The 16,043-nt window shown below is 42.1% G+C and overlaps 1 protein-coding gene across 1 annotated transcript in view; it reads right to left on the minus strand.

Annotated features, from left to right (window-relative positions):
* Positions 1-16,043, minus strand: part of HMGA2 (high mobility group AT-hook 2) — a 108,075-nt gene that overhangs the window by 31,853 nt on the left and 60,179 nt on the right. The gene's annotated exons all lie outside the window — the stretch shown is intronic.

Below are 16,043 nucleotides of genomic sequence, written 5' to 3' on the forward strand. Positions count from 1 at the left end.
TTTTAAACAGTCTTTATTCTTAAAAAAAAAAAAAGTCTACCTGCCTTATACAGACTCTCTCTGGCACAACACATCATGCATTTTCCAATAAACTACAGTTCCTTCTAGGGTATTTCTTGGATCATTACAAGTGAGAGCAAGCCCCAATGTCCCACGCTCTCCAGCAGCTCAGGAGCAGTCTCATGCTGGACCATGTACTGTGACCAGCAGTGGGGCTGGGAGTAAAGCAAATCCTGTGCTACGGGAGACAGAAAGATTGGCTAAAGCTGATGTTTCCAGGTTGCCCAGCAAATGGTCACCCAGATCTGTCCCCTCACCCCATCACAGAGTTCTAGGGCAACAAGCCCAGCAAGAAAGGCTGAAAGCCTGTTGGGCAACAAGATTTTGATATAGCACCTCTAGAAACAGAGGAGTTTGCTGTCCCTGCATTAGACGCTATACAACTGCTGTACAAAAAGCTGGTACCCTGCACAGTGAAATTCCATAGTCCTTTTCTAAATTTGACTCAAAAGACTCTAAAGAGTTTGCCACCTGCACTCACATGATACCTACAGAACGGCATCCCTCTCTGGGCAAATTTCTAAGCAATTTCTGGCAGACCTTCACTTGTGATGGGCTCTGATGTCCTGCACTGGTCACATTAGATTATCACAGGGTCCCATCTGGATTTAGCATCTGCGAATCAAGGGTAGGATACTGATATCACTAATCTAACAAACAAGAGCTAGTCTATCTTGTAGAACTATCTCCAAGAGGGTTTCTTTTTCATAAACAGTTCCTCAGATTACAGGAACTTACATGCATGTGCTACAAAGAAATTAAATGATAAATTATGATCAAGGAAAGTTAAGGACCTGACACTAAAAAAAAAAAGCCACTAAAACCAGGTGCACATAACTAGAAACACCACATTTGTTTGAACATTTTTATGGAAGTGAATGCAATACAGATCAGCTGGGTTGATAGCATGAGTAAGGATATGTGGGAGAGCACAGGACTGCTATACTGAGAGAAGATGAATCCTAGAGGTTCCACAGATGTGCCAAGATACTGTATAGGCTTTTTAGCCATGAAGTTGTATGTAATATATACAGTGCTGCACTGTCTGCTCATAAGAAATTTAAATAGAGTCATTAGTCTCTGCTCCAGGCAAGTACTGGTTTTGAAAAAAACTGAGGAGACAATATTATATAAACAAGGTAGCACTGTATTAGAAACCTAATAGCTCCTCACCTCTTTTTTATAAAATCAGAACCAAAATTTTGTGATTTTTTGCCTAACTGTAGCCAACCATAGATTGTCTTGTTTTCAAAGCAAAATCTAATCAATGGAAATGCAAACATACTTGCTCCTGCCTTTTCTGTGAAAATAGTTGCTGCATCTTCACCACACTGAAGGCCCGACAGCATTAAAAAACAAAAACCAAAACTCAAAAACATATAAACTCCAAGATTTTTCTTGCTTGTGGCTTCACTCAGTTTACTCTCCTTCTGTTGTTTTACTTTAACCATTCGAGCTTGCTACCACACTAATTTTCCTCTGTCAGTTCATAATATCAATTTCCCTGAAGGTCAGAAACAATATCTCAGGAAATACAACCCGCTATTCAGGGATATCACAGGAAATTTGCATTTCCACTTTGTAAAGTGTTATTATTTGGGACTGACAACCTATATTATTTCATTATCCCAAAGTGTTAGGGTCCCTGAACGCTGTAAAGGAGTGAAAGAAAGCAAAATCAGTGCCCTGGCTGGCCTCCCGCTCACTTTTCATGGTCATTAGTGACCGGAGTGAGAAGATGACTTGTTGCTGAAGGACGTGCACAGCCCTCAGTGTCACTGCTGCAGGAGCATGGGAGCAGCTCAGCTGTGGCCCTCAGCTCCTCGAGCCTGGCCAGCCAACAACATTAGGGCTGGAGTGCTGCTCTCCATCTCCTACGAGCATCCCTGAGGAATGACGTGGAAGATACAGCCCTTGGATTTACTCTGCTACAGGAATACAGGAGATCTGCCATTTCTGCAGGAACTTAGACAGTTTCTTTCTAGAGTTTTATTCATTGAGTGTGAAAACACACTGTTTCGGGACCATCCTTGAGGGAACAGAAGGAAAGCTGCCTGTAGTTAGGTGCTTGCAAGCCTTGCAAACTTCCACAACAGCTGGAGTGAATATCCCAAAACAACCTTCAGCCCTTACAGCACATTTTCCTCTGTGGGTTCCTTTGAGGCCGTCATCAATAGAGACTCCAGCCACTTTATTGCCTTGGCATTCTTAGTACGACCATAAGGGATCAGGCAGGAAAGAGGAGACCTGTTGGAGGGAATCTGCAGCCCTATACATTTGTGATGCATTTTCCACACAACATAAAGAATATTAAACTGGAAAGGAGCTTTTCCCCTAGTTCTTCAAGCTCAGCCTTTCCCTTGGCCATCCTATTTTCTCCTCCTGAGCCAATGCAGGTGGGGAAGGGCCGTGCGTTGCAGAACTGAACTGGGTATGTACCTAGAGCAGACGAAGGCATGAAGACAGCAACAGGCAAGCACCATGTCCTGCTGCACGTGCCAGGAAATGTGCACAAGGCAAAATGTCACAGGAGAGAAGTATTTACAGCTGCTCAGGGATTCTCCCAGTGAGTCTGGCCTGTGCCCAGCAATATAGGTAACGATTCACATGAGACGACCTGAATGAAGGTAGAAATGTGTTTGAAACGGCTTTATTTATGGAAGTCCCACGGAATTCAAATAGGGGCTTAGGAGAAAGCACGACTGTGGGAACCTTCCTGCAGTTTCTACTTGGCAGACAGAATACATCCCTGAGACTTCACTTTTAGAAGTGAATGGCTCAAAGTGACTGTTTTTTTTTTACGATGAGAATATTTCAAGACACATGTCTATTTCATGTCACAGTTCTGCAGGCTGCAGAGGGAGGGTAGGATGAAAGGAGGTCTGCTTTCTGCAAGGTGCCAAGATGCGGCCCAAAGGAGCTGAGGGCTGAGGCGAGCGCTCTCAGGCAGCCTGCGCGAGTTACACGCGCCAGCCTGCTCTGGGGGGCCTCACGCTGGGAGGAATCCATTGGGGACCCAGTGCAGAGCCACAAATGCTCACTACGCCAGCAGGTTTTGCCCCTGAAGAGGAAACACAAAGAGATGTAACGCTAGCATGTCCTTTCTGAGCCGAGCCTCTCGCCCCCTCACACCTGGTGCTGCGAAGCGGGGAGGCCTGTGTGGGTATTCCGGTTTAGCAGGCAAGAGTCAATGGTAAATCTTGCTGGCAGAGCAGAGCCATGAGCTGGCAGGGGCTCAGAGTGTGTTCCCGGCAAGGCCGTCTTTTAAACCTGCAGACTGATGAAACTAATGACTGTGTTGAGAGATGCTCCTAAAACCCCGAGCCACCCCTTACTCAATGAAGGAAGCTGTCACTGGTCTTTCAGAGAGGCCTGGATGGGTTATTCCCCTCTACACTGCGCTGAACTCAGAAACATCAATCTGCATGACACCTTGGACTCCTCTTGCCAGGAGCAAACAGTGACGCACATTTGGAAACAACCCTCTGAGTCACAATTTGGTACCTGCTCCTGGCTGGAAGCTCTCGTGCTAAAAAGTTACCTAGAGATGGCAAGAAATGACTATAAAACAGCCCCAAGACTCCTTCAAGGCTGATTTAAAAAAATCAGGAGGAGGAAAAATGCCAATGTTTAATATTTAAACAGAAAAATGTTTAATTTTTAAACATTTATGTTCCTTTTATGATTGTTAAATCAATATTAATACAGAACGTAAACCATTTTACAGCCTCCACACTGGACTCCCCTGTCGCTCCCTTTCCCAACAAGTCTATTTTTTAGGAAGATGAGCAGAACCAGCAGGAGGTTCAGAAATGCTAGTCCTAATAAACAACTGCGGAGCGAGGCCTGCAGCCATTCTCCAGACACATTGTCTAATGACCTCAGCAAGAGCTCTGCCCGAGCGAAAACATGGAGTTTTGGCCTACTACCTCCAGATGAACAGAACGCTTTATTGTGGTTTGAGGTGCTTCCTCCTGTCTGAACTTCAGCTTTCTAGGCTGATCCAAATAAAGGGGCATGCTTTCAGCTCAAAGGGGTTTTGCCTGTGTGCCCTGGGTGGTATGAATGCTCCAAAGGGCTCCCAAACTACTCTCTAGAGTTATGTGACTTGAGTTTATCCCTGCAAACCCTGCCTTCAGCGGAGGGGAGGTTCTCTCCCAATAACCCGCTTCTTTCTCCATCATGTTCTTGGGGAGAGGGGCACAGCGAAGTGCCTCTGACATTTATTCTACTGATGTTTTAAAGCATATGGTTGGAATGCTCTGAATGCTGTGGAAGATTACTGTCACATGTCCTAGCCCACTGCGTATCTGTTGACACAGTATCACCTTTCATAAATTGCTGGATACCATTTTCCCATCAGCATCGCTCTGAACACAGGAATTACAGCCAGGACACAAATCCAAACAACCCTTATACGCTTAATAAAATAAATAACAATCAGCCTCTTAAATGTTTCTCCTTTAAAGGAATTTTCCTTATTTTAGATCAAACACTTCTCTGGGATCCATGCTAATTTGTAGTTTCCAATTCCATATATAGCTAACACAAAGCAAAAAGACAGAACCCATACAAAATTAGGCTGATTTGTATTTTTAAATTCTAAAATATGTACTTGTGTAGCGCTTTGGGCACAGGCAGAATTTTTGAATGAATGCAAACAAAGCCAGAACTGCTCGAACACATCAGGCCTCCTAAAGCATACTTAGCATAGCTCCAGGTCAGTGGAGCTAGACCAATTTACACGAGTTGAATGGTTGGCCCACAAGGTTCACATGAGCATGGTACCTCTGCAAGTACCTCCTCTTTCCCCTAATTCTGAAACTCATGAATAGGTTAATGCTGTTATCTCTATCTCACAGGCCTCTGAACTCTGCCAACTGTTTGGATTCTGTTTGGGTCACGTGAGAACAGGCTGGAAAATGCACACACACCTCTGCCCCTTCCCCCACAGAGTGCACAATTTTACACACTGATGGAGAGATAATGTCAGGTTTTCATAGAAAAAACTGATTAGAGATATGCTCCTTTTGGCTTTGAGTATAATGTTAAATTTGTTTCTTTTTTCCACAAAGACAAAATATTCTGGAGTGAACAAGTGAGTAAGAACTTTCAGTTCTACATTTCAAAACCCTGAAATGCCAATTTTCTGATGCAAGGATGTCAACAGAAGTATTTCTTCTTGCCTCAACAGTGGCTACCAAAGCATTACACTGCTATAATAGTACACTTCGGTGAGCTCCCACTCTTGAAACCTGTATCCTTCTCAAGCTCCATAAATATCTGCTTTCAGTAGGTCCTGAAGATCCATGGATGGAGAATTCCTTGACTCAGACCCCTGTTGATATCCTCTTGTCATTTAAACTTAGAGGTCAGCACATGTTAAACTATTGGATTTACTTGCTCCATCTACACAGGAAAAAACAAACCAGCAATGTGTTTGAAAGTCAAATATAAGCCATTTGGGGATGTGCAGACAAAATCAAAATCTGGCAGCTATTATTCAGGCAGATTTCATGCCAATGATGCACCATTGCTGAGAACAGCTTGCCTCAAGTAAGGACACACACTCTTCCATGAACAGCTAAGAGGAATTCCAGGGTAGAACACCCTAAAGCAACCAAGTCACTCAGCGTGCATAAGGCTCCAATTGCTACAGTGTCAGAGAATTCCCCATATGCTTAAAATGTACGTTAGCAATGACTCTCCTTTTTTTGTCCCTTTCCTGTTATTTTAAAGAAACGAATTTTGCACTGAGTTCATCTAATGCCAGAAGGTGTCTATGAAAGATATTCTCAGGAACAAGCATCATATTCTTGCACACTTCTGCAGCCATACTTACGCAGCAGAAAAGAAACTATGCCTCTTAATATTTTAAGATCTCCTTTGGTTTCTTCATATTTCTGAAGTTTCTGAGGCAGCGGGTTTTTTTTTACTTTATTTTTTATTATTTTACTTTATTATTTTTACTTTAATTCTTCCATCACATCTGCACGAGCCTTTGTCAAACTTGATGTAAACAGTGGTCTGGGAAGTGAAATGTTAAACCGTCAACCTTTGCTGGACATGGAGACTTTTACAAAAAGTTGTCTGAAAAGTGTCATTTACGGTGCATCATGTCAATGTAGATGCCAGGGGCATTAGCCCCTTCCCATTAGCAGCGTTCGCGGAGCTGCCCGCACTCCCAGGAGGACTGGCCCTGCAGAGGAGAGGGACCACATGCTCCAAGCAGTCCAGCCTATGCTTTGCTGGAAATGATAAAGGTGCTAATCATTAACATCACAGTCTTAATGGCTCCTTCAGGTCAGTTACTAGTGCTTACAGAGTCTTTAGTGTAAGTTTAAAAACCTAACAAAGATACAACACGTCGTGCAAACTCGCATCAACTCCCTTGGTACAGAACATCCTGGCGGTGTCCCAGGCCTTCACCAGCAGCTCCACTTCACTACACAACCAAGTATGCTACAATCACTGCTCTTCAGAGCTCTTTTAGCAAGCAGAGATCATGAGCCAGCAAGGAAGCTTAAGATCCCTTTTTTCCTCCCACCCATAACTTGATTGCTGCAATTGTGGGGCTGGCATCTTTTCCAGGCAGCTATGGTAATAATGATAATATAATAATGACGTAATCCAGACAAGAGATTAACAGATGACTTTGATTTCCACGACTGTCAAGCTAACAAGCATTAAATTCACCTTACGAAACAGTTTTTGAAAGGAAGAACATACAGATGCCAGCCTTGACAAAACAGGCTGTTTTATAACTTAAAAAAAATCCTGGAATTTCCCAAAGAACCAAGTAGATATTACAGACCAACAATGCCTACAGAAGTTCTACTCACAAATCCTCCTCTCTTGCATCCAAAGAGATCTCCCCAAACAGCTGGCCAAGAAGAAAAGACATGGAGTCCAACTGCAGGAAGATCCCGTTTTCTTCCCTTTTTGTTACATTCTTCCAAGTCTGGGGCCACTTACGTTGAGGCCAGCCCCACCACACTAGGTGAGAGCAGTAACACCAAGTTTGGTCACCAGGGTATCATACAGTGGCCCTGCCGATCACTTCAGACAGGCTGATGTGAGGTAGAGGGCAGAGAGAAAGATTCACCTTTTACCAGCACTCCAGTCTGCAGACACAAAAAGGTCAAAGCACCAGTATGTAGCTACTCTCTGGTTGTGACAACTGTGTCACTTCTGCAGTTCCCAAACTACAAAAACTCACTGGGTGGCTTGGGAAGGGTGCAAAAAGTGTTGGAAAGGACAGAATCTGGCTTGCTGCTTGCTTATTTACATCAAACTGTAAGGGTAGCTAGAGGAACTAAAGGAGAATTGACAAAAATGAAAAGCTGGATTAAGGCCACTTGGCCATGGTTAGACACTATGAGTTCTACATCTAAATCTTCATGTTTCCAGGCATTTGACAACCATTAAAGGCCAACAAGCTAGAGAAAATCTTCCCTCATAGGCTTCCTTAGTCGTAATTGTCCATTGGGAAAATGCTTGTACCATTTTCTTGTGCTGATTTCTCCATACAAGACACCTGATTAGTGAACTCATGAACTAATCCTGTTTTGTATATAATTATGTTTGAAGAAGATGCCTACACGATACTTTCACAGCATAACAACCCCTACTCCCTCCCTATTAGCCTTGAAATAGAATCCATTTTCTCAAGAGATAGGGTGTTACGACACATTTCTCACATGTGGATAGCCAGTTAAATCATACACAAAATCTTTTTATTGTCTCTTTCCTTAGTTTTGTTACATATAAAAACAGTAAAGAAAACTATTGCCTATAAATGTTTGTTTCTCTTTTAGTAAAAGAAATGTGAAATATGTCAAAGTGCAGCCAAAATCCTATTTTCGTCTTCTTCTAACTAAATCATGGCCAAACCAATTTCCTTCAAATTTTAAGGAAAAGAGAAATGCTCTTGGATCTGGCCTGAGAGCTTGTACACTACATTTCAGTCTCGAGAGAATTTTTATGGTTGTGTTATAACAACATTAATAAACAAAGTTTATAACGGAAACATTGACAGGACCTCCACTGAAGTGATACTAGCAAGGACTGCTGTAATAAATTCAATTAACATCTAATAGGAACTCTGATATCATCACATGTCAACTAACATTATGCTCTGAATAAAATAAAACTACATGGACTGGCTTTGGTCAGTTCTTTAAGACTGCTATCCTCAGATCCCACTCACTGAGTAGCAGGTTTTATAAACTGAGGCACCTTCTTAAAGTCAACACAAATTATAAATGTCGGAGAAGTTTCCCATTTCAGTCACACTCATTTAGATCTAGAATATCACTGCTGGATATGCAAGTCCTTCATCTTTACTGAAATTACATGGTTATGACTACGTCTGACTTTGGCTCAGAAGCCATTGAAAAGGATAAACAAAAATTAACAGTTCCCTTACAACAAAATATTTGGATATTAACCAGAGTTAAAAATCAAGCCTTAGTTTGCTTCCTGCCCACTGAGCATTGTTCTTGAATTCCACAGGTAACAAACTTACATTAATGAGGCTGGTGTCAGCACAAGTCTGTGCTGATGCACAACAGTCTCGTGTGCATGTGCTCTGCTGTGAAAGCACGGAGGCTGAAAGGCGTAGGGGATTCCTGAAAAGATGGCGATTTACGGGCTCGCTGATAACTTGATAGAGCTGATACAGCAATTATTGCACTAGGGAGCAGGTTAGCATCAGGAAACAAGGCCAGTACAACCCACAGGTTGTGAACTTTTGTTTCCTAGACAAGTAAATAAAACAAAATCCTTTTCAGAAGAATGTGCCTGTAGCCTGGATGACATATGGCAGAGATGATACAGCAAAATAATTACAGAGGAATTCAGGTGGGGCTTGAGTGCATGAAAGGCCCTGTGCCACAGCATAATTAGACATAAGACAGCAGGAGCCTGATGATCTCTTCCTGATGAGACAGTCTCAAAGGTGGGAACTCGGAGGGGAAGGGAACGGAGCGCTTGGTTAGCACTGACGGTGCTTTACCTTTGAGGACACGTATCCTTGGCCAGGCTGGGGATGCTGCTTCTGCCGGTGGAGAGCCCTGAGGCCTGGGCTGTGGGCGGCCGCTCTCCCAGCTCTGGGACATCTTCCTACAGCTGAACCAGGCCATGTTCTCCACAGGAAGAGTTGGCAAACAGCTGAAATGGACTCTGTCCCACAGCCTCCATCGAGCTCCCCTGCTCCATACCACCTGGGAACCCTTCCCTGCCTGCCAGCGCGCAGCTCGGAAAGCGGGGAGCTTTGTGTTTCACGTCTTTTTTACTGCTACAGCAATGAGAAAAGTCTTCAAGGAAACCGCAAACTAAGTAGAATTACAGAACTGAGACTCAATCTAGAGGTTTTATTAAAAGATAATAAATCTCCCAGCACTCACTACCATCATCAGTAAGACCAGAAAGTGCCATTTTTAACACTTAGCCTGACCTCCTACACAGCACAAGTCACAGTGTTGGTCAGCAATCCTTGCATGAACATTGTAATTTCAGGTTAAAGTACTGCATATCTTTCAGAAAAACATCCAATTGTGATTTAAGACCACAAGTCTTGAAGAATTCACCACATCCCCTAAACAAGCTCGTCTCCTGATCCATTGCCTTCATTTTAAAAAATTTATACCTTATGTGCATGTGGGAAGAGAAAATACAAAGAGTTACTCAGCCAAGTCCTAGTGCTCTTTCGCTAGTGCAGAATCAACCTCACATCAGTTTAATGGGGTTATTTTAATTCCACAGAAGAGGCTACAGTGTCTTTCTGAAATATCTTGTGAAGAAGTTAGCACTGATCAGTATTTTCGCCACCTGGTTAGAACTTTTCAAACTGAGTTTCCATCTCGGGATGAAAACAGACATGACAAGTCCTGTAACTCATGCACAAGATGAATGATCTACAACAACAACAAGAAGAGCAGTGGCACCATGGCATTTCTCTGGCTCCCAGACTGGCTGCTCTACCAACCAGCTTTGGCTGAAAAGTTGGCTAAAAGAGCCCCAAATGCTAACCAACAAAAAATAAACTTTTCTTCCCAGTTACGATCTGGCTCTTCCAAGACAGAGGACATGGCTCTGTCATATAGACAAAGTAGAATGTCTTGCCCTGATCTGCTGACAAATCCTATGATAGGACAGAGAATTGGAAGTTATATGACCCAAAATGTGCTGTTTCAAGGACTGAGGAAATATGGTGGATGAGAGTCCTTTAAAAATAAAAACAGCAAAAAAAGTTCATGATCAAAAAATATAAACAAAATGAAACAACTGAAATTTCTCATTTCAGATACTGACATTCAGTTCTGATTTTTAAAGTTTATTTTAATTATAGATTGATTTTTAAAATATATTTTAAGCAGAAAAACTGACCTTTTCATTTAGAGAATGTTGAAACAGGACATTTAAACATTTTGATTTTAACTGAAATGGGAAATGCACTGAAGTGGATCTTTCCTCTTAGGAATCTCTGATTAAAAGAATTTAGTGTTTTGGATGAAATAAGAAATCATCCAAAAATTCCAAACCAGTTCCTGTGACCTCTTACTCAAGCTGAATCACACTCCAAAGCATCTCAAATTTTGCTGTAGTCACAATCGCAGCCCTGCGCCTAGCAGAGAGAGGATCAATCTCCTCACACTCAATTCATATTGCTCTTGAACTCCACCTGCACATCCTAGAGGAAAACTGGGCCCAGCACTGTGAACTCTCCGTAACAGGGGGACGTGGCTGCTCACAGCCCATCTGTGCAGGAGCCACTGGTAAGAGGAAAGCAACGAGCAGTAAGGGACATCCCTTTTTTTTTTTTTTTTGAGGAAGTATGTGTTACATGCCTTTTGTTTTCTTAACTTGGAATAATGTCCAAAATATGCACATATGTATGCTGTCATCTGTTCTTCCCTTGAAGCTAGCAATTTCATCCCATTAGCATCACTGGGAATTAAAAGGAGACTTGTCATTGTGCTCTTTCTATAAGCCAAAATGCTAGAAAGCGTTCTCCAATAAAATTTTATCTGCTGCACGGAGCTTATATTCTAGCTAAAGGGTTTTTTCACTTAAAGGAATCAGATGACCCAGAAGGGTTTGGCTATGGACGAGACCCTCAGTAGATTCTCACCTATTAGTTTACCTCATCCAGCAGAGGCCTTTGACCCTCTGAGGTCCATGTCTTTTTTCAGTGGGCTGGAGGAGGGTAAATGGCACATGGAGGTGCTGCCTTCCCCCTCCTCATGCCAATATTTGCTAAGTTTGTCAGAAAAGGTAACATTTCACTTGAGTCACCACAGTTTTCAAGCTGTTATTCTTACTATTTTTCAGTCAAATACATGGGAAATAGATCTGCAGAAAACCTGAACTTGTTGAGGGAGATGCTGACCTGCTGATCTCTGGGGTGACCCCTTCATGACTCTAGTCTCCAGCTGAACACTATAAAGACTTCATCTTCAGCCACTGTTAAATATGACCTCACATCTATATTTCCCTACATTAGTTCAGCTGCAAGCCTACATTTTAAAGTTCAGCACTGTTAAAAAAAAAATAAGAAAATAAAACAGCCACCAAAATTAGACTTTCACCATCAAAAATCAGACTTCAAAGACCTTTGGTCTGTTATGCATAATTAACATACTAGGTCACAATTAAACCATGATTTGCATTTTATAGAATTAGTTCTTTGAGGACAACCAGGCTCATTTTTACCAGTTTTCTCCAGGAAAAGAGGTTTTGCTATTTAAAGGTACCTTAAATTTCTAGATCATTCAAGCTATTCTCAGGAGATGTAATACATGATCTCAAGCATAATGTTGCTTTCACATTATTTCATTATGCCTGTAGTATTTTTGGCACAGTGTTTTGGAAGGTGCACTTCAAGAAGAGAACAAATATAAAATAAACCTGCCAGTACACCCACTGGAGCTATGACTACACATCCTTTAATCATGAGCTCCACTCCAGCTCCGTGCACTCCTGAGTCTGTATGGCCCAGCGTCGAACCTCCCACCGTAGGCATTAAACACTGTAAGACGTTTGATTAACTTACTAAAACTCATGGAGGTCCTTGGATACCACAGCAATGGGTGCCAAGTAAGTGCTTATGGTTATAGCAACTCTTAATAAAACATTGTGTACCCCTGCTTTGGAAGCTGATGTGGAAGAGCTGAAGAGCTCTGGGGCCTTGAGGTCATATCTGGCGCCTCCTTACAGTTAAGGAGACTGAAATTTTGTAGCTGCACCTGATGTGGCCCAGCTGGTATGAGCTACTCATGCTATGAGCTGTCCTTCCCAAAGAGCTCTGCCTCGCAAGCCAGTGAGACATGGCCAGCAGCTCACGCCTGATCCATACTGCCAGGACATGAAAGTTTTGGGCAAGTCTGAAGCGCAACTCAGGAGCATGTGATCTTGAGCACCAGGTATATTTGAGATGTGGAGTTTTGGATGCTTGTACCTCAGGTTCCATTTTATCAGCTCCATCCTTTTCTAGGTAAGGGCCTTTTTTTTTTTTTTTTTTTTTTTTCCCGAAGATGGGGCAGTCATTTAAGTTGTTCAGGCCTGCAATGTGCTGCAGAACAGTGACTAAATCTTTTTTAAAGGTACTTTATTATCCGATAATATCTGATTCTGACCTCCTTTGCCTCTTTGTAAATCAGAGTATGCACAAAGTAAGCTGCACATTACATGAGGTCAGAACCTCAGCCGAATGGGCCAAGGATCACATTATTTTACTAGGTTTCAGATACACACACACACATGCACATATACAAACATGTACAAGCCTAGACAAGAGTCTAACAGGACCTACAAGATTATTACTTCACTCTATCATCACAGAAAATTTGTAATGCAGAGCATAAAATAATAAAAGTCTGCAACAATGTTTATGAGGAAACATATTGTATCTAAGGGCACAATTGTGAAGAAAAAGGCATTAAGATGGTTCTTAACACAACAGAAACCAGGCTAAGTTGCAGATCACTCTGGGATAGAGTAATACACTGACTAACCAGACAGCACATGTTTCCTGCTGTCTTTTTCCTGATGACATACAGAGCTATCACTTTGAATCTAACAGTTGGAAGGACGGAAGGACGGAAGGACGGAAGGGAGGGAGGGAGGGAAGGAAGGAAGGATGGAAGGGAGGGAGGGAGGGAGGGAGGGAGGGAGGGAGGGAGGGAGGAAGGAAGGAAGGAAGGAAGGAAGGAGGGAAGGAAGGAAGGAAGGAAGGAAGGAAGGAAGGAAGGAAGGAAGGAAGGAAGGAAGGAAGGAAGGAAGGAAGGAAGGAAGGAAGGAAGGAAGGAAGGAAGGAAGGAAGGAAGGAAGGAAGGAAGGAAGGAAGGAAGGAAGGAAGGAAGGAAGGAAGGGGAGGAAGGAAGGAAGGAAGGGGAGGAAGGGAGGGAGGGAGGAATCATTAAATCCTATGAATTTTCAAGCCCTCAGGAATTTCTCCTGAAAGAGCTACAGGCAGGCCTAATTACAATTTATCAGTTATGATTTCTCTAAGCTAAACAAACCCAACAGGTGCTTAGGGTCAAGAATCTCATCCAAATAGCTAACAGTGTTTTCCCAGACGTAAAAGAAGGGAGCTCTGGGCTGTGAAGCCTTCATGTCCAGTCTGCTGGTCTACTGCTTACAAGCATAAGGAGGCCTCCCTAACAAATTTGTGGTGCATCCAGCTTCTTCCCAATGCTTTCAGATAACCCTGTCACCACAATGTGTTCTTCATCAGGTTGTGTAAGAAATTATGAGTTTTCTACTCTTCCATTTTGGTGTGGATAATTTGAACAAAAAGTTGTTAGGGAAAGAGATCGCTAGGCTTTAAGAAATTCTGAAACAAAAACACGTAGTTTAGTTTGTCTTAATTGATTATCATCAGCTTAAAAAACAGATGAACTAACACTTGCAGTGGTCAAAGTGAAAATGAACTGGTTTCAACTGCTAGTTGAAAATCTAGGGTTTTTTTCAAATTAAAGATTTTCTTTAAAAAAAATCTTAAAATCTTTTTGTTTTTGAAGAGGAGTGTACTGCTCTGAAGTCATTGGTGTGATATATTTTCCTCAGGAAAATCCCGAGACATTTAAATATATGGAGGTTTCTGCAGAGAACAGTTTGCTCCCATGGGATCCTGTGCAACTGCAAGCTCACTGAGGAGTTCAATCCACGCAGGGTTCTCTCAAGCCTGGGGGTGAGGCATACAGTACACAAAGACCAAGCATCATGCTCTGATAAAAGCAGCTGAAACTTCCCTCAGAATGAGAAAACATGTTATGTTAATACTTCTGTATGTTAACCAACCTTGAGGTCAAATGCAACTGGAAAGAGCACCATAGAATCACAGAATCATAAAATCATTAAGGTTGGAAGGGACCTCTAGAGGTCATTTAGTCCAGCCTCCCTGCAAACACAGGGTCTCCTAGAGCATCCTAGTGTTTGTATTTTATTGGGCTCCATCATCCCAGAAAGACAAGCAAAAAGAACTTTAAAGAAAAGATGAAGTTGTGCCTCATCTTTGAATGCTGAAATTATTTTTTATATATAAAACAACTGGCGTATTACCCCTTGAGCTCAGATTATTACTTTTCACAACATACCCATTACTAGGGCGGTATAGTACTTTTTAATAAGCTACTGGAGACGGAAAAAAAAGCAAATGTGTTACTTGAAACACCACCAAGTAGCTATATAACTTACCTCTAGGGAGATAAAGTTTAAAAGCAGAGTAAGCTCACTTTTATTTTGATACCAAGGTGAGTCATTCCTTAACATCCTTTTCCTTCCTGTCCTCCCATGAATGCCAGTTATTATTGGGAATGAAACCTAGAACCCACATAAGGGGAACACAGGAATCAGGATCCTTCAACATCTCTGCTCTGAGGGCGCATAAAAACACTTGGAGAAAACAGAGCTGCTAAAGTTGTGCAGGTTATATGAGTTTATAGTTCTCCTGAGATTCAACAAAGGCAACGAGCAAGCTCATTGCCTTACTGTAGTGATCAGAGTTTACATGATCTGCCACCTAAAACAGTCATACAGACAAAAAAACCCACAAAATTAACAAAAAAGCAATGTATGCTCATAAGAAAAAACAACTAAAGAATGAGGGAAAAGCTGAAGGAAAATGGAGAATGGAGGAAAACAGAGAAAGGAGGAGAGAAAAAGAACCACATTGCCTTACAAGAGCAGCTTTGTGATTCCTCCAGTAATGTTACTCTGTTTTGCTTACCATGAAAAGATCCCATTAATGCTTCAGCCCCATCAAACAGGGGACCAAGTTCATGAATGGCACCTATCAGAGCCCAGGGTAAATCCAATGATTAGAGGGAATTTGCCAAAGGGCCTTTGTAGCTGAGAAAAATGCCTACTCCAGTGAGGAATGCAGCAAATTCCTGGGAGGACAGGCCCTCCTTTGTTGGCAGGCTGGCGGTATTCTGGAGCAAATAAAGGCACACAAAAAAAGTGGGATCTTAGATGCAATGAACATTTGAAGAAAACGCTCAAAGACCTCCTTGAAATATTCACACCCCCTTCCTTCTTAACTGTACTAATTCTGTTTAGGATGAACGAAAAGGCTATACTCAAAACACTACGAAGTCAGGGCTGCATAATGGAAATGTCTCCCTACAGCATCAACTTTACTTATTTAGTTTTTCTACTCCTTCTTCCTAATTAAAACTTCTGTTGACATAAGCTTTCAGGTACCAGATTCTCAGCCAGAGCATATTGCTCCAGACCTGCTGAAATAAATGGAGTTCCGCTGACTCACATCAATATAGAATTTGAACTCAGATTTAAAAAATGAAAGAAAAATACACACGAGCAACAGGGATGGACCTGCAACTGAGGTGTATACCACTTCTGCAATTTATCGCAGTTTGTTAATGTATGTGCAAAATGAGTATGTATCATCTACAAGGTATGCACCAGTAACCGAGACTGCAGTGTCAAATGAAGGATAAGATTGGCTAGATTCATCT

The sequence above is a fragment of the Tinamus guttatus genome, unplaced genomic scaffold (genome assembly GCF_059628265.1).
Source record: "Tinamus guttatus ecotype Peru unplaced genomic scaffold, ASM5962826v1 Tinamus_guttatus_pri_ptg000171l, whole genome shotgun sequence".
In the NCBI taxonomy this organism is placed as follows: Eukaryota; Metazoa; Chordata; class Aves; order Tinamiformes; family Tinamidae; genus Tinamus; species Tinamus guttatus.